Genomic DNA, 22,084 nt, shown 5'->3' on the forward strand with positions numbered 1-22,084 from the left:
AAGCGTTGTAATAGGCAAAACAAAGCATTGAGATTTTTAGCATGAAGGTTACCTAAAATGAGTCTCAAATGTCCTGCTTGGAAGATATTTTTATCTGTGGATTTGTAGTATTTCACATTTGTTGAATATCTAGCCATCTGTTAGTGGCATCCGAAGATGTTCGTAGTTGAACTTCAGTGCTAATCTGTTCTAATAGTGATAGAACTGAAAGACAAAACTTAGAATATAGCCTACGTGCTTTTCTCTACATAAAGATATTCCTTACTGAGTGGAAATGTAGATACTCAGTTGCTTAAATCCTAGGGTTATTGCCTTGTAACCATGAAACTTCCTTCTGAATATACTTCTGATTATATTTATTGTCAGAATATTCTAAATTACTGCAGAAGATATGTAATAAGGAGAAAATAGCATGAAGCCTTTGCTGCTATTTTACTTAATATTTGAGAAATCATTAACAGAGTGGAAGCAATGTTGCACTTATTTAAAACAGAAAATGCAAGAAGTTAAAACAAAGGAATATTATGCAAGAAGCAGATAGTATTTGGTGTATTTGCAATTCAGAGAAGGTAAAATGAAGGTTTGGTTTAATTTTGAACAGAGCAGAGCTGAATCTGTCTCTTAGTTGCTGCCAGGTTTTTATCAGTTTTAAGTTGTTGAGGTACCATGTAGCCACCCTTAAAAACCGCTTTGAGATACAGAGGTTGAACATGTCATATAAGTACCAAGTACATTGTTACAAGTCATAAAAATAGATATTCTCCGTCATGAAAGAGATGGGATGTGTGAAGCGGAACAGTCTGAGAGAAAATACTGAAATCTGGGTCTGATCCTGACTTCACAGAATGAAATATGGGGATGATACTGGCTCAGAGGTTTGACTGACAGACCAAGATGAAATGTCTTACACTATCATTTTTTTAATCTAGTCAAAACAAGGAGAGGTTTCCAAAAGGTGGGGATCTAGATTTCGGTTGGGAATGAAGATCGTTTGGTGAAGTTTTTCCTCGCTCATAGCTTGCGTTAATGTTATCTAGAAAGTGTATCACTTTAAAAAAAAAAAAAAAATTACGGGGTAGCAACTTATTAAGTATGGACTCCTTAATCCTTTAGAGAGAATTTGCTCTTGTGAAACACTACGTACATTTATTTTGTTGGCAACGATAGCTGAACATATGCGCTGGTCCAGGTATGTGTGAGGGAAGCGTTAGCAGTTAATGGTTGGTTACAACATTAGATAGTCAAGTGTAGGGTTAAGTATAATTTGATTTTCATGTTACTTGACAAATGCTAAAAATTAGATGTTGATGTCTTATTTCAGCACGTATCTTAAACTTAATTGCATTTGGCGCAACACAGTCTGAGATGCAGAGGGGATCGTTAGGGCAGCCGCCAGTAACGGCCGCGGTTCGGGAGCCCTGCCGCACGCCCCGCTGCCTTCCCCTGTGGACCCATGGTGGGGGCACAAAGACACAGCGGGGTTTTATCAAAACGCTGCCACAACGCGCAGCTACAGTGGGAGCACGTCAGAGCCCAAGCGTGGATGCCTGCACACCTCCCCTGTTACATGTTGGCACCTTGCCCAATACTGCTAAGTAATTGCTAATTGGCTGTTTCTGTCTGCTGTTGGTTGGGTTTTTTTTGAAAGAAAAATTTGTATAGCAGAGTTAGAAAAATCTGTATTTTCTTTCTTTGTACATCCCTGTATAATATATAAATGACGTCCTAGCTACGCACAGCTGGGAGCCTTTCTCAGGGACAGAACAAAGCGTATTCTTCGTTATTGGTGTCTGCATCCTATGCAGATATAAAACTCAAGGATACCAGAAAAAGGATTATTTCTTCTACTGAGAGGGCTCTGGCTTTCTGTGATCCATAAAGGCAACCTTGAGCTAATAGAAAGTCATAAAGTGGGTAAAGGGATGTCAGGACAAGGTAAAAGCTGACTTTTTGTGGCTGAGACATGGCCTGAGCAAAGGAGACGGTAGATTAATGGAGCGGTGCCCATGGGGTGGATGGGGCAGGAGGAGAACTTGTCCAGGGTATCACCCATGGCCAGAGGACAACCCCACTGCTGCCGTGAGCCAGGGACACCCAGCAGAAGGTCACCCAGCACCACTTCTGTCCCAGGGACAGATAGCCAGATCGGTTTGCAGAAGAACCTCACCTCTGAGGAGTTATGAACATCCCAGACACCTCAAACATTACAAAATTTATCATATCCCTAACTGAAGACTTGTTGGCCATGTCTAAGATCTAGCTATTAATAATAAATTCAGCAGCTGTAAAATAGAAGGACTGAGCCTTGCGGGAAAAATACAGAGAAGCAGTGGTTTCAATAAATTAATAATGAATGGCAATTTGCTAATTACTCATGGCTAAGTCCTCTGTATCATCCAAATGTGTTGGTTTTTGTGGGTAATCATATGAAGTACGTAATCCTCCCAGAGCACGGACATGAGGAGTGTCTGTTGGACAGTCCCATCCTGCCATCTATGGGCCTAATTGATCCAATGTTTAGCACAGTCTGCGCTGGCTTTTCTCAGAATTTCTGGTACTTAAGACGAAGAGGAATGTAGTCCTTTCCTGTAAATAAAGCATGGATTTGCTGATTCATTAAACCCAGGAGATGAGGCATTACGGTATGTACCCAGGGTAAGAGGTTCCATCTACAGGGGTGAGGAGCCAACGGGGAACAGAATAGTCCTTTTTTAATTAAGTGGATTTTGCTTTTAAATTAGCACAATCTTAATTCAAGTCAAAAGGCATTTTCCTACAAACAAATTTGCAAGGCCATTGTGAGGGGAGAGAATTATCATTAACCACTGGCACTGAGGTAGGTTTATGTTTTTCTCGAGCAGCCAAAACTGAGAGGGTCTCTATTGCTACTAAAGCAGCAACGGCCTTCCTGAGATGTCTCCTGCCCTTGCACTCTCCTGGCCAGCAGACACAGCTGGTAGTGTTCTCTTATCAAAGCTGAGTCGTGGCAGAAGGTTCTTCCTCCCTTTCATCAATGAGGATAAAGGTGGAGCTGTTTCCCAGCCCCTGCTCCCCGCAGCAGGACGTGGGTTGAGATGCTGCCACCGCAAGCTCTTGAGGAGCTGCTGGAGGGAGACCCTGGGCCAGGCACAGGGCTCACCTCTGTGCCACGGAGCTGGGGATCCAGGTTCTATATGTCAGGTTGTAGGGTGAATCGTTTTAGTATCCTGGCTCGGTCAGGGGTGCAACACCAACCCCACGCCTCTGCAAGCCTGGCAGGCACAACTGTCCTCATCTCCTCTGCCTGAGCACTTAAATTAGGGCAGAAAACTGAGCAGCTGTTGAAATCCCACATTTTTAATCTGCATGTAGATTTAATCTATATATCTACAGAAACTATAAACCTACTTAAGAGACTGTTCACAGGGGCATTAAATTCACTGCTACATATGTGATCTCTGTGTGTCCCCTGAAGATATGTCATCCACAAAAGTCTGGATTGATGTAAGCCATCACCTCGCAGAAGATGAAAATAATCATTGCTTCTCTAGTAGATATGTTTGTGATTATTCTTAAGTAAAGGTATTATTTTTATTTTCTAAAGAGCACCTCCTTATACATTCCCTAGTACTTGTAGGAATGCTATAAATAACTTGTCTGGTAAGTGATACCTTCAGAAAACTTGCAATACAGAGGAAGCATCCATGTCCATTACTAACAGCTGCCAAAGAAATTATTTCCTTTAAATGGCTGGTTATGTCACCCACAGGTGTTACTGCAGTTCAGGTTTATACAGAAATCTTAGACATAATATCGGTAATTATTCAAAACCATAAATAATTGTGAAGAGCTGCATAAAATGTCAGTAGTGACATTTGGAAGGAGAAGGAACATAGCAAGGTGTGTGAGAGATGTGGTAGTATTTTCTGTGCTAATTTAATTGCTGCAGCTAAACAGAACTACTTTATTGAATAAGCATCCAACTGTGAACTTATGGTGAGTGCAACATGCTTATAAGCTTGTCTCAAACATTTCTACATGCCAGGAAGCACCAGACCGTGCCCTCAATTTATATGTGTTGATTGCATTGTGTCCTGGTTCCTATATAAAGATTCCTAATTAAACTGCTGTATTAATATTTTTAATACATCAGGCTTCATGTCTGAAATGCAAAAAAAAAAAAAAAATTCTTCCAAAAATTTAAATTAACTCATTGTAAATTGCACATAATAATATGGATGGTCCTCAGTGGCACTATGTATAGTTGGTGTAGCACTGGCTACGTCTTCTGGAATGTCAAAGACCCGGAGGTATGGAGGGTGTCTGCAGAGTGGTGTAGTGGCCTTGCTATGACACATCTTCTAAATAAGGGGACAGGCAACCATTTTCTGTGGTAGTTCCCTAGCAGTGCCTGCTGCTGTGCCAAATCATGAAAATCAAAGAAAAACTAGGCTTAAGGGGACTTCAGAGATCACCTCAGCCATCTGACTGAGGACACACGATGCTGGTCGGCATGCCTGGCAGTTGTTGGACTTGCTCCCTTTGATTCATAGTGACCCTCCACCATTGGGGTCATTTTATAGACACGCTTCTTTCATGCATTAGTCACTTTTCCTTCATATATAAACCAAGCATCTTCCTATAGCAGCTGAAGCCTGTTTCCACCCATCATAGTCACCATGGGAAGAAGAGAGAGCAGGGTTTCACAGGAGTGAGAAGAAATGAGGTCGGAGCAGAGGGAGGGAAGGGCAGTGCCATGGCAAAATAATTATCTCCAAGTTCCTAAAAGCCTCTTCTGAAATGGCCAAGGGAATGATCCAAAGTGTGATACTTCATGTAGCAATAACGCCTGTATTTACCATCGTCAATAATAGTGGAGACAGGGTGGCCAAGCAGGCTTGCTGCTAGGACAGGTACCCTTCCACCACCATTTTGCAATGGCGATTTAATGTTGTCTGATACCTGAGCAGCAGTTGTATTCCTGAAGTGACTCTTCTTAAACCTTAAAGGTTTCTGTCTGCACTTACTCCTCCAGCTTTAGTAAACTTTAGTTTCTTTTCCTTTTTTTTTCTTTTTTTCATTTTTCATTTTTTCTTTTTTTTTCTCCAAACATATCCAGGAGCTGGGATGGGAATTTCTTAAACTTATACTCTCTGGAGCCATATTTATAACGAAGGGGCCGTGCGATGCAGCTGTGCTGCGGGGACTCGGTGGCAGAGGCTGCACTGCTCGGGTCGGTCACTCGGTCTTGCAGCCCAAGACCTCCTTCAGGATGTGCATTTGTTGTTCCGCCTGGAACGAAGCTCTCCTGGCACAGATGAGGTTTGGGCTGCATCGCTGGGTGCGCTCCCCTCTCCATGGCACTGACCTCGGGACCTCCCGTGGGAGTTTTCCTGTATTGCCCAGGCTGAGCACGGGCCTTGCAAGGCTGGTGCTGCCGCAGGAGGTCCTTACTATCAGTAATTTTCATGGCTTTTCGTTATCGTGTAAAGACTGCTTGGGTCATCATGGTTTGGTGCTATTGTCAACTCAGCACTTTCGTTTTATTGACTGAGAAATCGTATTTTAGTGTATTTGGATGTGTGACAGGTTTCTGATAAGTTTTAGCTCAATAGCTTTGCCTGGCCTACCAAATTTGACATTTCTAGAAAGAAATGTACTCTCCAGGGAAATTCCCTTTGGGTCCACAGTTTCAGCCGTTGTCCAATTATCTAAGAAAGATTTTACTTTTCTCTCTCCCAGATACCGGTCTGCAAAGCAAATCAAACTTCAATTTGCATAGTTCTGGGTTATGTCTCAGCCAGGAAGTCTGGTCTGCACCAAAAAAAAAAAAAGTATATAGCTATATCTATATACATATAAAAGTTTAAATGAAAATTCCTGTACTTGTTAGGAGCCTATTCAAAGACTGCTGCAGTCAGTCAAAAGACATTTATTGATTTAATAAGGTTTGAATCAAGCCCAAAGTCTCCTGTAGGCATCACTGTGCAGAGAACTGGTGCCACAGACCTAATCTTTCATTGGGGGTGTCCCTTCCCATCCTGCCCCCGGAGGTGCCATCACTGCCGGATCTGCTCATCCAGCTCCTGCTGAGCGCGCAGGGAAGGTCTCTGCCTCCACGTTCCAGGAGGGTCGATGGACAGGGAACAGATTTGAAATCCATTCTGGGAACTTCCAACTCATTTGTAACGGGGTAGTCACACGTCTGAGCTGTCATGCTTTCTTATGACTTCTTACCGGCTGCAAGGGACATCCCGGCCCACACCCGAAGGGTTTCATGGTGTCCCCTTTATAAAGCCAAGCCAAGTCTTTGTGTGATGCATTGTCCCATCTCAAAGCTGTGGTGTACCTATTCCGTTACAGACTGAAGGTGATTTTGCTTTTTTCCCCCTCTGTGTGGGCTCTGTTTTCACTGATGTGGTTTCTGGCCTAAGTCCTTGGTTTTGCTCACCATGTCCAAGTTGGCCTAATAGGACCAGCTGCTGCAGGAGAGGTGATCCATCACGGAAAGGACCTGTCCTGGAGATGGAGACTGTGGCAGACACCCAGCTCCTGATCAGCGTGTTGAAATTCAGGGAATTGGAGAAGCAGGGTTATAAATCTGGGAGTCAGTTCCTTGTGGACCTTTCTCAAAGATCAAGGTATTCACCCAGGGCGTTTTAATTGAGTGATTGTTTTCCCAATGGAAAACAACTCTCTGAAAACTTTCAGCCATCCCCATGGGATTCATGGGCAAGGCAAAAACCTTTCTTCTCTCCCCGTTCTTGCACAGGGTGAAATGCAGATGTACAATGCAGCTGAACAGCACGCAAGTGAAACAGTTTTCTTTACATCACAAGTACACCTGGGGAACTAATTTCATGAGATATTGCTGAGGCAAGGAGCCCAGCAGAGTTAAAAACTTGAATTCATATATTCATACAGAATAAGATAAATGGCCAAATCCTCCATTTATGTAAGTCATGATAATTCTGTTAGATGTTGGGTTTGAGACCCTTCCATATGGATGCCAACGGCTGCTCCAGGTAACAATTACTGAGAGTTAAGGAGAAGTTTTCTTTCAATCCATTTTCCAGTTTGAGCTTTATTCTGAATTATATGACAATAAGTGACTGAGATGGGATGAGGGAGAAATAACCTGTCTGAGCAAGGCCAATAACACGTGCTTCTCCTTGACATTTAGAGGAAACTTTAAAAGCCTGAGAGTGCATCTGTGTTTGAGAGGGGAATAAAAACAGAAAAAAACAAAAACCCAAACAAAAAAACCCCAAGCCCATGATCTTTGCAGAAGTTGCCTTTATGTTACGTTTTGTTACGTTTGTGTTTATATTCTCAAAATGTGCAATTATAACCATAGGCACATATCTTACTGAACTGGAAAAATCAGGGAGGTTGAAGAAGCATGTCTAAATGTTCATCTTAGGTATCACTTAATTATGATTAAAACATTCAAGGTCATATGTGGAACTTATTTACAGCTCGCCACTGAAGGCAGCAGCTGCCCATGTCCCAGCCAGGGTGAGGAGCACTGACGGTCAGAGCTCTGCCTGGATTTGTGTTTCTTTTCAGGGGACAGAAAACCTTGAAGTAAATTAACTTTTTAGAAAAATTGGAAATCCAAAGAATACCATGTATAACAAATGGGATGAGGGCTAGAAGTGGTATAACGTAATGATACGTGCATTACAACTCAATCTGGAACACACACTTCAGCCTTGGCCTTGAAAATATTGCAGAATGGAGGGGGAGGTTCATAAAGGAGTGATAGAAAACAAAGGACAAAAAAATTCCCATGTCAAGAGATTAAAGATTATTACTGTTTATGTGCTAAAGGAAAAGAAGCTTATTGAAATATTGGCTAGTCTAGAGAAGGTATGTTAGGATGTTTTTGTCATAAAACAAGCCCAAGAGATCTTTTACTTACACTAATCAGTGGCAAATTTTAAACTTAATGCAAAGCACTTCTTCATTAAAATATTAAGTGTAGAACTTATTTTCATAACAAGTTGCTGAGACCAAAGCTCATGGAGCTTTAAAAAGGAATTAGCTATTGATCAAGGATATCAAGAATTTTCATGAAGATCACAGAATGGATTTAAAACCCAAGACTTCAGTATTTAAGCAAATAGTCCAATGGGTTGGAAAATGCTTAACTGAAATAATTTACCAAATAAATTCTAGGTTATTTAACAAAAGTATTTTCTTGAAACCAAATAATGTTTATCTGAAAATCATGTGTGCTTCTATTGTGTCAAGTGTCCCTAATTTAGAGATTAGCAAAAAAAGACAGAGGCAATCTCCACAGCTTCTATTTGCATTTCCCTGAGAGCTGCTACATGTTCCTAACCCTCTGAACAGTTTGTGAACTGAAGAAGATTAGAAAGAAGAAGAGAAAAAAAAAAAAAGGGGGGGGGGGGGGGGTTGGCTACAAGAAAGTTAAAAAATAGATTCAGAGATTTAAAAATGAGAGCTCTTTCAGTGAACCCACACTATAAACACTAAATAACTGCTGTACTGAATCACATAAGTAACAAAATGCTGAGGTATTTCAATAAGCATCTGAAATAGAGAACTAAATTAATGTTATCCTTAATTCCACCTATAGGTTTATATGTTGAGATTTTGACTGGAGTTTAAATAGTAAATTGAGCATAAAAACTTGCTCTTCTCAGGGCTTTTCCAAACCTCAGGTGAAAGATGTTAGCATCAGATGCTTAGATTCTGCTTGCAATATTAGAAAATACTCAGTGAAACAGACCTGGGATGAATTTTTCAGAAATGTACTTTTTTCCAAACATTATCACAAGTAACAAAGCTGATATCTTGACTTTAAAATGTTCTGCTATGAAGCATCTATAAGAGTAATCTAAATTTTACTGTGCAGTAGGGTGCTGTTACTGTTATAGACCTTTTTTTATAAATTGGCCTATAAAAAGATATTCAGATCTCTAGAAGAGGCAATATTTAGACTTACTAACTTTATTCAAAGATAAAACACAAACCTGAGAACTTGGTAATTTAAATGCTGTTAATTTACTGTTAAATGCTATTCTGAGGCAAAGAATAAAATGTTTAAATTACTGGGGATGTGAGGAGGAAAGCAACTAATCTCATGAAGTAACCCCACAGTAAACTAAGGCACACCACAGTACAGCAGTCATGTACAGCTTTTATTTATTTAGCCAATAAAACGTACATCTGGTACCAGCCCCTTTTCTTTGCTAATGCTATTGCTGAGCTTCCCACAGTGCTGCAAGGAGATGAGAAAATGTCTGTCAGACTGGAGAAACTAACTTTGGAGTCAGGGTCCAACAAGGTTTGATCTAAATCAAGAGAGATATCAGAGGCTTTTAAACTATGATTTTACAGCTAAAGGTAGTTAGTTCTGTGCATTTCTTCATCTTCAGCAAGGTAATTCACCTTTCTTCTTAACCTAGAGTTGAGTTTAAAAAATAGATTCCTGCCTATAGCAGAGCAGTATATTGTATAAAGTATGGCTGTTTTAAAATAGTACTTTTAATTAATGACTAAGTGGTTGACATTTTGAAGCAAAATAGCACTTTTTGGAAAATCTGAAATCTGAATGCAGATTTCTAAATTAGGATGCGATGTGAAAAAAAGATTAAAATTTCCCTGCACTGCTTGTCATCATCCTGTCTGAATTTCGGTATGTCACCCATCAGACATGTGGTTCTCCTACTAAAGATATTTTGCAGCCAGTCCAATTCTGTTTGCAAATGAAAGGCTTATTCTTGACCTTTTGGCATTTACTCTCAACCAGCAGTTGCTGAAACTGCTCCCAGGCTCTGTAAATATTGTTCCCCAGTGCTGTGTGCGGCCTCAGCAGATCATCATGTCCAGGACATGCAAGTGTCAATGCAAGGGAGAACAGTAGTTCAGCTCTTTATGGTCTTTGTTAATAGCTGTTATAAAAAATACCCTAAAAGCTTGCATTACTTTAACTAAAATTCCCAGGCCAGGGACAGAAACCATCACCCCCCAGTTTGTATGAAATTTTTGCCTGGGACTTTTCGTGGACATAACAATACTTAGTGCATCTGTAGCTACTGACACTCCTTTTGGAAGGAGCTCTGGTTGGAGCTCATCACAGAGCTGCTAACGACTCTTAATTTTTGCTGAGTTTGCCCAGAGTTCTGGAGCTGGCACCTGGCTGCGATGCTGCACATGAGGACAGAGTGAAAGGAAATCGCCCTTGAAGGGAACATTTGCGCAAAGGCTGGGAGGGGGTTGCTTCCACATGTAAATCAGTGCAATAAAGCGCTGCTTGGGAAAATAAGGGCTTAGGCTAAGGGATGGAGCTGGTCCACAAATGAGTGGGTATGACTTTGTCACGCATAAATCCAGGCTGAGAGAGGAGGATTTCTAACCCTTAGAACAGCTGGGTTCTGCAGCAGTCTTTAACGGAGAGCAGTGGGGCAAGCAACTGGAATTATTTCAGCAACGAAGCTCAGTGAGTTTGTCAAAGGGATTTGTCCTCAGTGCTAAAGAAATGAACCAAAAGCCTCAGGTCTGCTCCATACAAAAAAAAAAAAGTCAAAAACGAAGTCGCATCTCTCGCGTAAAATTCCTTTTCTGCTGTTCCAATGAACACCTTACTGCAAAGCTAAACAAAACCCAATTTAACCCAGGGATTTAGTGCTGATTTGATTTTATTATCCTGTTTAACAAGTGGGGTATGTGGTTGGCATTAATGAAAACAGTTGGCCTGGGTCTAACCCTACCTGAAAGGATGATATAGAGAGGGTCAGTGTAGGCATCCTCAGTGCTGAGGAGGGTCTGCAAGAGGAGTTTGGGCCAGTCCAGGGTTATCTGAGCCAGGTTTAGGTCGAGTTGGTATCCAGAATGGAGAATATACTTCTGTTTCCAGAAATAATATGTTCAGTTCTTGCATGCTACTATTATGTTTATAATACTCTAATAGTAGTTCATCTGTGCAACAAGATACTAGGCTGTAGCATGGCACTTAACATTGAGGAGTTGTGCTGATGCTGCAGTAGACACAGCAGCAGAAAGGCCAGCCTGCCTCTGACCTTGGCAGGGAGTTGTCCTTGTTCTGGGTGTAATCTTCTGAGGTGGGATCCCAATACGTAAATAACAGGTAACCTAATATTTTAAGTTTCACTACCTTGACCAGGAAAAAGTTATCAGGTCTGACAACAGCTATTACAGTCTGATATATCTAAATCCCTTGCGGGAGGCAAGCAAATCCTTTGAGGAGCACATTTTGTTGTTTATTTTAACCCACTGATGTGGGTGCTTGGAGCCTCTATTTTCCTGTAGGCTATTTGCAGCAGACTTCTGTTCCTTGATCACAGCCTTTTATAGCTCCCCAGGCAATAAATGCATTTCCTTCCTCTGAGGGTTTGCATGACTTAATCTATAGATTAGCCAGGCACTGTTCATCTCCTGTTTACCTATTTTCCAACACTCATCTGTACCAAATGGAAAACAGTTGTACCTCACTGACTCATTTGTAACTGGAATAATCCACATTAAGGTTCACTGTTGTGTTCCTTTCTCTTTTTCTCTGAACATGTAGCATTATGTAGTTCTCTATTTCTCTTGAAAAGTTCAGAGTCAAATCTTATAATATGCTGCTTCTTAAACTCTGGTAGAGATGTGCAGCCATAACTCCAGCTTAATTAAGTCTCCTTTTACAGAAATTGTAGACTTTTTATGAATTTCATCATGACATTGGCACATTTCACCATGTAATTTATAGAGATTTGTAATGATTCATTTGATAGGCATTGTCTGTGGATTTCAGTTCATCAGGGATCAGCAGAACTATAATTACGCGGTAATTATTAAATAACTTACAAATTGCTGCGCCAGTGAAAGCAAATATCAGAGCAGTTGAACAGCATCTAGTTCTTCCAGGCATGTGTTATATACATATGAGGATTGTGGAGATGGGAGTGCTTACTCTACACACAGTAGTAATGCATAGATCAGGCAAGAATGTCTATAAATGAGACTTTTATTGTGGGAAGAGTTGTCTATGCCTGTATTCCCAGAGCTGCAAGCAGCAGGAGAAGATGACGTTCACCTGGGAAATCCTACAGGATGTGGTTAGGTCAGGAACCCGGGTTCCCCCTGGCCCGGGGGAGCATCTCTACGGGCTGACCCTGATTGCGCAGGTGCTATCTATTGGCCTATATATCAACTCCAAATGTTAGCAGTTTGGCTAGGTACCTGGAGTTAGTACAAACTCTTCCCAGTCCGCTCCTTGTGTCCAAGGTGCTGCCCTGTTGTAACTTGGGCAGATTCCCCTGTTTCCTTCCTGTTGGCTGATAAATGGGGTGATGAGTTGCCTGGTCACCTGCTGCAGTTGGGACTTTTCCTCAGCCCTGTGTGCCCATGGGGTGTGGGGGTCCCAGCCCCGAGTCACTGCGCTTGAGTCAGAGGAGAACAGGCAGGAACGTGGCTTTTCTGTACCAGGACTTGCACCCTTACACCCTTACTGCACCCCCAGTTAATAATACTTATTCAGAAATCATGCTCTGCTCCAGTGAAATGAGCTATTTGTGTTAGCCAAAGCATAAATGCGTGATGCAATTTTAGTATGTGTGTGGCCGAGCGGTACCTCTGCGCCAGCACAGTGTAACCGGCACTTCTGTATGTGCAGAGCTTTAGAGAAAAATACAGCTTTATCATAGAAGTATAATTTAGTGTGGCAAGAGATACCATTGAAAAAAATGGGGAAAAAATAGAATTACTCTTGCTGGTTACAGAACACAACATTTTACAGCATTTCTAGCCCACAGCCCAGATCAAATGTGCACGTGTGAGAGCAAATGCTGCCACGCGTATTGATCAAAGGTCTTAAACACCGAGGCCAGCTGTCTCTGCTATGGATTGCATATAGCTTCCACTGCCTGCTGGAAAAAAAACCAAGTCTACCTCTTTTCAGCATCCAGGTAAAGTCAGCCAGCAAGCAGAAGCACTTCTGTATGCCACTTGGTCTTTCCAAGAGAAGCCAAAGCCTGGCTTAATGATATACCCCAGCCTTGCATGGGATGAATGAAAACAGGCTGGCGCTGGCAGAGGGTTTAACTGGGCAGTGTGGGAGAGGAAGGTGCCTCCTGGAAGATTCCCCTGCGCCCAGGCTATTTTTATTGGAGCTGTGCATCTTCAGAAATGGGAGAAAATTAACAAACTTGCCCGTTATCATGAACCTGGCCAAAGCATTTGTTTTAAACAAGTATTAGCAGCACCAGGCGTACGACTGTACACCCAGGAAGGGGGTAGTGCCGTGGCATGCGTCATATTGCATCTCTAATTTATATTTTGTCTTATTTACTTCCAGAAATATAGCGACAGTTGTGCAGATTTAAAGAATGACCTCTGAGAACAAGAATATAATTATTGGGAGTCAGAGCAATGCTAATCATATGTTTCTGAACAGCAAAAATGCTAACAGATTTCTAGATCTACATTATTCATAAGCTTCCTATTTATACATATGAATGAAAGACCAAGCTAAAAGGATGCAGACTACTTTGTCATTTTTTCTTCATTTTGTTATGGTCTCAACAGCTGTAAAAATCATTAAAGCAGCAGTTCTCTGTGGAAAATCTGAAATAGGAAATCAGGAATAATGAGCAAATATTGTTTATCTTTCATAATACTATAACTTGAACAACTAAATAAAAACAGGGTATTTCATGTAACTTTTGTGGACGTAATTAAAATGTTGACAGGAAATAGAAATTCAGTAGGTTTCTCTATTTGCTTCACCCTGGTTTTGTTGCCTAAGGCGCAGACAGCACCCAGGTGACACTGCACGGGGAAAGGGGCAGACTCGTTAGCAGCCTCGTTAGACCTTCAATGTCAACAGAAGGTCATATGCAGTGTAGCACCCCTGACAATTGTTTGTCTCTCTTTTCTGTTTCTCTGTCCATCTTGCAGGTCGGTTATGCAGCGCTGCTCTGTAAACTTGCTGTAGGAGAGCAACAGGCTGGGAAGGGTTGGTTGATCATTTAGAGATCACTTTCAGAAAACTCCTAAAATCTTTTTTTCCCTCTTCCTTGAACAGAGCCTTTCCTATTCCTCCATTCATTTTCATTAAAAATCTGCAATTTATTTTAAGGCTTTTTCTTTTACAAGTCTCTCCATTGCTGGTCACCAGGTGCTGGTTGGTTGTCCCTGGACATTTGGGACATGTCGCCTAGAGGGGACTACGGCAGATGTTTAGGATTGGTGGGCAAACCACAACATACCAGTTGAAATGGGTGGTCAGGCAACACCAGGACAGGTCAGATTATGACAGGAAGCTTTCAAAAACTTTCTCTTAACTGGTCATGGTTAAAACAATGGCTTTAACTTTTCCTTTTTGGCAGACAGTCCGCCATGGGTGCAGCCGCTCGTTGCGAAATTGAGATGCTTCAAGTGTGCAAGGGAAGGGAATTTCATAAATCATATCCTCAATAGTGCTTTTCTGATAAACGTTATAGGAAAAAATTGTAAACCATGTGGAAGATTTCATAAACACAGGTCCTCAGCAGAGATTGCAAATTGGTTGTGCTTTTTATTACCTTTTATTTTTGATAATACTTGACAGTGTCTTGTAACTGGATACACAGCACTGAGAGAAATGCTTTTTGATTTGACATCAAACGAGCCCTATTGATGTATCTTTTTAGAATGTAAAAGTGCTGTTTGAGGTTTTCTTCGTTTGTGAAAGGTACTGTTATATTTCATAAACTGCGGTGGGTGTCCCTAGGCTGGAAATGTAACGCTTCAGAAATCTTTCTCTGCATCTGAAAGGGTCTCGGTTTCTTTGAAAAAAAACCCATCCTTATGTGGCTTTGCTCAGAATGTGTGTCCCCAGTGCCGGGGTGGCTGGACTGTTTTGATCTCCATGGTGTTTTGGGATGAAAGCAGAGCTCCCTGCTGCCCAGCTGCTGCTGGTTCTTTTCCCTTCTCCTTAAACCCGGAGCATCACTTCTCTCTCGGGTGCGTATCTGCTGCTGTGGGTCTTCTCCATCCAGAGGCCCCTCGGGAGAGGCTGCAGACAGCCCTACGCACCCAGGGTGTGCCTGGGACTTGCCATAGAACAAAATCGTTCTACCTGGTTTTGGAGCTCTTTGCCTTTTCTTGGCTTCTCTCTACATGTAACCTTCACCATCTCCAAACTACCCATAACCATATTGTCTTTGCAATTAATGAATGAATTCTTTTTGCTATCCTGACGTAAGTGACCCTTCGTGTGGTTTGTTTTACGTTTTTCTCCTAGGCTTGCTTTGCAGGAATTTCTTCAGCCACACGTTGCAGAAGGCTGCAAGTGCTGATGGTTGTTCTGAAATCTGCAAAGATTTCATTGTTCAAATTTATTTTTTAAAGCTGAAAAATTTCATTATTCATTTATTCAAATTTATTTTTGTTTCTTGAAATTTGTTGCACTTTATTTTTTCATTTTTGAATAGTTCTGTGCTTGTAAATACTAGTGCAAAGGTGTACTAGTGATGGGATCATAAACTAGTAGAGACTCAAAAAGCAGACTGCGATATGAATGGGTGCTTTGGCCAAACTCCCTTTGTTCAGGATAAGTTTCCCTGATTTATTAATTTCCCCCAAGTACAAGCATTTCTGTGAAAGGTAAATCCTTGAGTATATACCAACGTGTTATAGACATGAAATTGTTGTGATAGTGGGGATGGAAACTGCATACTCTTACTGGTAAGAATATCAAATGTGTGACCTTTATTTTAAATATTATTTTGAATGTTTTTAATGGAAATATAATTTTTGCTTGTTAGTGGTTTGCACCCCCCACCAATCAAATTAAATTTAAAACATTTTTTTTACACACTATAAAATAGTTCATTCTACATAAAATATGATTCATTCTGGAACTTATTAAAAATTAAATACATTCTTAAAATTTAATAGACTCCAGAGTTTAAAAATGTGTTATTTTAGTATCTTTCTTTGATTTTTCATAAGAAAATCAAATTCCATTAGAATTTTAAATTCATTCCATTATTTTTTGTGTACCAGCTAAGAGTATGTGTGGTGCTCAGGTCTGGTACTCCACAGAAATGGATTTCAGTGAGTGCTCTTGAAACTTAACTTTCATTGGACTTCTCTTACAAGAATACGCTAAAAGGTGTCATTAAAGTGGTTTTCTACAGGCTTCAAAATATTTGAATATTTATTGAAAAACTCCTGCTATCAAGCAAAAGCAAACTATTTTGTGTAGAGCAGTGAGGATTGCCAAAGGATGGAGTGAGGAAGTCACCTGGCAATTTCAGGTCTCAAACTCAAGCTTAATAATTCTTTATTTTTGTTAATGTCTCATAGACATTGAGCTATTAAATACTTATCATCCTGTAGTAAAAGAACAAACCATTTAAATAAAATAAACAATTACTAGGCAGTTAAGGTGTAATAACTCAAACCTGTTAAAGATCTCAAATTGCAGTTGCAAAATATTAATGGTGAGTAAAAGACACAGAATAAACTAAGGACATGTGTCTACCCAGTCCACTTATACTTTCCACCCAAAAGATTTATTATTTAATATGTTTTTCCATTTACCATTGTACTCCAACAGTCTCTGGCTTACCTAGGCTTAAGGACCTTCATTTCAAAATAAATTATTAATCTTTAACATATCTGATAAAGCCCAGGAGAGATTAAATTAAATAAGCCTGGTTAATTATCAAAAGTCACAACTGAAAATAGTGATGAGGGGTTTTTTTTAATTAATTAATGTGCTTGTATTTAATTACCAGTTGTATTTTGGAACAGTTATTGATTCCTCCAATACATGGGAAATCTAAATATTATTACGGCAAAATCCAACCATTTTACTGATGCAGACAGAAATGAAACAAGCTTCTTGTATTCTCCTGTTACCAGATGCTCTCCTTATGATCTGTAAGCGTGCCAGTCTGGTAGCATCATGTTTTGACGCTTTCTCAGATCTAGAAATTGCACTCTCATTAGATAAGGTGTTACCAATATTGAGTAAGCACCTACCCCCGTCCTATAATAAAATATATCATAATGTTGTGCTTTCTTTTACACAGTGTATGTAAATGCCATTCTATAGTAAATATAAATATCTAATCATACCTTTTAAAATAATTTGTATTTATCTTAAGAAAACTTATGGGATTTTAAACCTAATATAAATAGGGAAACTGTTTGGAGTGTTGTTGATTAATAACTAGACTGCAAAACAGCAGAAAAAATAGAATTGCATTATAAAGAAAAACTAGAACGTATGTCAGCGCTATGGTTTTGTCTAAACCTGTATCTTTTCTTGATTGTGTATCTGACTTCTCAGCCTTCCTAAGAAAATACTGTTGAGCAGAATGGATTTCTGTGCTCTTGTGTGTGTCATATCCTCAAACGAGATTTCAAGAAACATAAGTTTTAGCTAAAGGCAACTTGAGTTTGTTCCAATAGTCATTTCACATCTGGGATCAAAATACCCAAAGAATGGTAGTAACTGATGGTACAATATTGAGGGCTACAGAAATCAATTAAAACACCTCATAGTTTCTCTTCATAGTTATTGTAAAACAGGTTAGACTGACTGTCACCATACTAGTGAAGAATACAAAGAATTAAATTATATTTCAGACATGTATAGCATTGGTTTTTATTCTGAAAAACAGAATTGAATTTTCAAATTCTGAAAAATTTGAGTGTGGCATACAGCTTTACTCATAATAAAGAATATTCTTCATTTTTAAAAACTGGTTTCCTCCTAAACAGTATCAATCGTGCCAGCCTAAACAATTTCATTTTGGACCAGTTGCAGAGTGATGAAATAAGCTATCTTTGTAATAGAAAATTGGGTTCGTAGCTTGAACTCAAGACTTCTTCCATAACGGTCCCAGTGATGGGCTGGCGCTGAGCTCATGCTGGGAGGGGGCTCCAGAGACCTGGAAAAGAGCATCATCGTTTTTATACTGCTGAAGAATTATCCTTCCCTCGTGGATCGAAATGGTCTTTATGGCAGCATTAACACCCACTGCACGCAACAGAGAGACTTTCCTCACCGGCTCCAGCACTGGCAGAAACGAGCTCTCGCGTTGGCGGCTGCATGTGCAGGGGAACGGCGGCCTCGGGGCAGGGACGCTGCTGGTAAGTGGGCACAGAACCACTCGCCCCAGCTGCAGGGTGGCATCGGGCTGGGTCTGTGTTGATGAACATCTGTTGTTTGTGATTTGTGGTTTTCTGAAGACCTTGATCTACAGCGGATATCCTTACAGTTTTCATACGCTGGAAACATATATATATTTCATTTAAAATATCGTTAATATGAAATTAATTACAATATTTAGAGCAGAACTGGGCTTCACAAGTGATACCCACAGAGACACTTTGTTTTCTGTTGCTTTGAAGGAGATAATTTGTTTCAAGGGCAAAACCGTCTCAACAGACGAAGAATGCCAAGTACTGAGTCCAGTTGCTTGATGTGTCTTGTCATTTCAAATTTATTATTAGAAAAATTAGTAAATTCACTGTATAAAATGCAGAGACAGAAACCAGCAGATGAAGACTGAGGGGTTTGGCAAGGTACCAGAAATGGGAATGTTGTCAGAAGTTCTGTATTTTGTTTATAGATAAAACACAGAAAGCTGACGTGGGGGCACGGGGGAAGGAAGGGGAATGGGAATAAATAATGAGCACTCTTCTCTCCTTTGTGTTTGTGCCAGGACAAGGCATGGAAAAAAGAGAGAGGAGAACAAAGGCATACATCTGGCGTGGTCCCATGGCGTTCCAGATTTCTCCAAACTTCACATTTTTTGTATCTTCTTCATTGCCTTTCCCTTCCTGTATTTAATAAATCTTAAATAAAAGTCCTACCAGTATGTGAGCTACGGCTCCAAGGGGGCTGCGTTAGGGACCCTCACCCACAGCCCTGACTGTGACTGTGCTAGTGCTGTGCAAATAATAAATCAACTTGCCACACCAAAGAGGTTTCCGTTACTGCTTCATTAAACACTGTGAGCAATTTTTGGTTTTACAAAATTTCTTTTTACAGAAATTTTATCTTAAACTTGCAATGTGGGACAACTTGTGGTATTTGCAAGTACAGACTGAGATTTTGGTAGCTTTCCGCTTCTTTCCTTCATTGGCCAACCCCTCTGTACGAGATTGCAATGTTTTGTAACGGGAAGCATCATGCGCCAGTTTGAGATCTGTTACGTTTCCGAACTCTTTTCACAGACTGCAGTTTCATATTGAAATGGTTCGTGTTGCTGAAGTAGTAAACTCCACAGGAGTAACTGTATTCTGGAAAATACTGATCATACTCTTCTTTGTGAGATGGCGTTACAATTACGGTTCGATATAATTACGCGGAGCTGTGAGTGTGAGTGGCTGTGCTCTGTCCCAAATGGCTGATGAGCTCAAGTCTGTGAGCAGTGGACAGGGAAATGTGGCCTCGTTGGCAGCAGAGGGTGAGGGACTACTCACAACTCATGGAAAAGGATGTTTGACCTGGAGTATGCCAGGAGACGATGTAACGATGCATCCGTCACTAATAATGTCTGTGCATTTTTAAATGGAAAGATGTGAAAAATTCCTGGCACGTGGGCAGTTCTGGATCTGCTTTTGGTTGGTGGGTCTGGGAGATGGAAGAGGAGGTGGGGTGCTCGCTGGTAGTTTTTGTCTGAGAGTCAGAGGCTTGTAGGCTGGATTTCTGCAGGCAACAGACTGAAACAACGCATTGTTTACTTTTGCTGAGTTTTTCATATTCTCTTGGGGAAAAAAGGTTGGTTTATGCTATTAAGACGCTGGGACCAGGAGGACGCCTGGGTCAGTGAATCTAATCTTATACCGCAGGCTGCTCCGCTGTGTAATCCCTTCCATAAGCTAATCGAGTCTCCTCCTCGAAGGAGTTGGTTTTCCTTTGCACGAGCTCTGACAAGGAGGCAGCGCGAGGACGGGGAGGCTATAAAGGCTCCAGACCCACTTGGCGTTTCTGGATGCATTCACTCTCGGTTTATACCCGCTTGTTCATGCAAACAGGGGCCGATGAATTACTCAGTTCCTTAATCGTATACTAGGAGATTTTCTAGGCAAATAATTACAAGTAATTGGCCTTGTAAACTAACAGCCAGTTTTTATTTACTTGCTTATTTTTACCTGCCTATATCCTTTAATAGCTCCTTCTGCATATTTTTCTAAAGCCTTCAATGCCCTGAAGTTGTAGTTGTGTGTGCTCACCCTCCTTGAACATATCTTTAATTCTCAGTCCTGCTGTCCCTGCTGTCCTCCCTTCCCCATGAATTTACTGTTGTTTTGATGATTTTATGTGCAAACGTATTTAAATCCTTCTGACCTGAGTATCCTGAGCTGATTGAATTTTGCTTTAACTTCAGTCTGGAAATTTCCATTTCCACTTTGTTATGCAGAATGCCATCTTTTAAGCTTTTCCTAAATCTGGAGAAAAAAAAATTATTTTTAGGTCCATGCTTAATTTTTCTACCCTACCTTTGTGAACAGAGGAGCTTTCATTTTTCTTAAGGTATCTATGGGGCTGAAGAGTGTTTTGCAGCAGGTTTGCTGTGGTTTCCTTTCCAAGGTGCAGCTCCGTTGGGCTTCTGGGCAACTCCCGCTTCATCCCTGCCCATCTGGGTTTCCCAGACATCACTTCTTTATGGCAAATTGCTTTTGTTCCTTGTAATTTTCCTCCTTGTGCTGTGTAGCCTTTCATGGGGTGGTTTCCCATTTTGTTAAGAGGTTTTCACTGCAAGCTTTTTTTCTGCCTGGGATCAGAAAGGAATTTCTAGATACTATCTCTTTCCTTTTGGTAAAAGGCAGTGTTAAATGTCCTTGACATTAAACTGCACCTCCTTGTCCCAGCTGTCTTTAGTAGCTTATATTCTCCAAAGATTTCTCTTTTGAGGATTAGAGCTGTAGTTACAACTCTGTGGGGTTTATTCTTCTACTTTATTTAAAGTCACTCAACTGCTGATTCTCTAACGCCAGATTATTTCCAGCAGTTGGCTCTAGCATATGCTCACCACCGCTAACCAAAATTGATTTTAAAAGAACATTATGTTTTACTTCTTCCCGTGACAACGTGGTACAGATAGCAGCACACCTTATCCCACATTTCCCTTTCCCTCACCTCCGCCAAGTTGGGCTCTTACACCGGGACCTGTAGGTGCATTTCTCTGTTTAAAAACTCTCTAGCTGTCTTTATCAAACTCTGACTTTGCAGATAGATAGATTTCCTTGTGTTGTCCCAGGAAGACTTCTCTACCTTTCTCAAAGTAATGTTAACCCAGACAGTTTGTTTCACCTGTGCTACCGCCTCTGACTTTTCTCTACTCCATCACAACACCGACGTAGGATGCAGTGCTGTTCCCGGAGCGCTCCCTACTCTGTTCCACCCCAGCTCAAGCCACATCGGCACTGGTTCGCGTTTGGTGACACCTTCCCCCTTCCAGGACTCTCTGCATTGTTTACAGGCAGCTTTGTTGTTTCTCCCTGTCCGTGTTCGGTGTCAGGCTGTGATTTGTACACCCCTTCCGACAGCATCACTTAGCTGACTGCTGTTCTCAGCAGCATCCGTACTTCTTCCATGCACTTATTTCACCTGCTATCATATACTTTATTTGCTGTCCTGTCTGTTTACTTTGTTTTATTTCTCCTCCTACACACACTTGAAGAGATTTCTTGAGCTTCTCCAAACCTTCCCCCTTTTTCTTCTTAAAGCTGCCCAAGTCAGGGATGCAGCCTTGACCCCAGAGGGCAGCTGTCACCAGTCCTTGGGTGGACCAACCCTTCTCCAAAAGCTGCTTCATGACTTCCACAGATTTGCAGTGCATGTCAGCACCTCTAAAGGGACAGGTCGGGGGCTTCTAACTCCAGACTTGTGTGTCTTAAACCATCACTGTGAAGTTTTGCTTTCCATGGTGGCATCTCTGGCAGCATCCCCAAGCATTCACTGCATGGTCCATAGGGTGTTTGTAAAGAGAGCTGAAACTTAAAAGGCAGTAAAAGGTAGGTTTGTACGCACTTTAGAAAAAATTGAAGCCCCATTTGAGCATCCCTGGAGCCTCGTGACACAGAAGAGATACCCACCATGAGTTTTGACCTTCTCGCTTGC

The 22,084-nt window shown here is 41.0% G+C and overlaps 1 protein-coding gene across 1 annotated transcript in view; it reads left to right on the top strand.

Annotated features, from left to right (window-relative positions):
- Nucleotides 1–22,084, top strand: part of NEGR1 (neuronal growth regulator 1) — a 290,225-nt gene that overhangs the window by 232,319 nt on the left and 35,822 nt on the right. The window lies entirely within an intron of this gene.

This window comes from Strix uralensis, chromosome 8, assembly GCF_047716275.1.
Source record: "Strix uralensis isolate ZFMK-TIS-50842 chromosome 8, bStrUra1, whole genome shotgun sequence".
Classification (NCBI taxonomy): Eukaryota; Metazoa; Chordata; class Aves; order Strigiformes; family Strigidae; genus Strix; species Strix uralensis.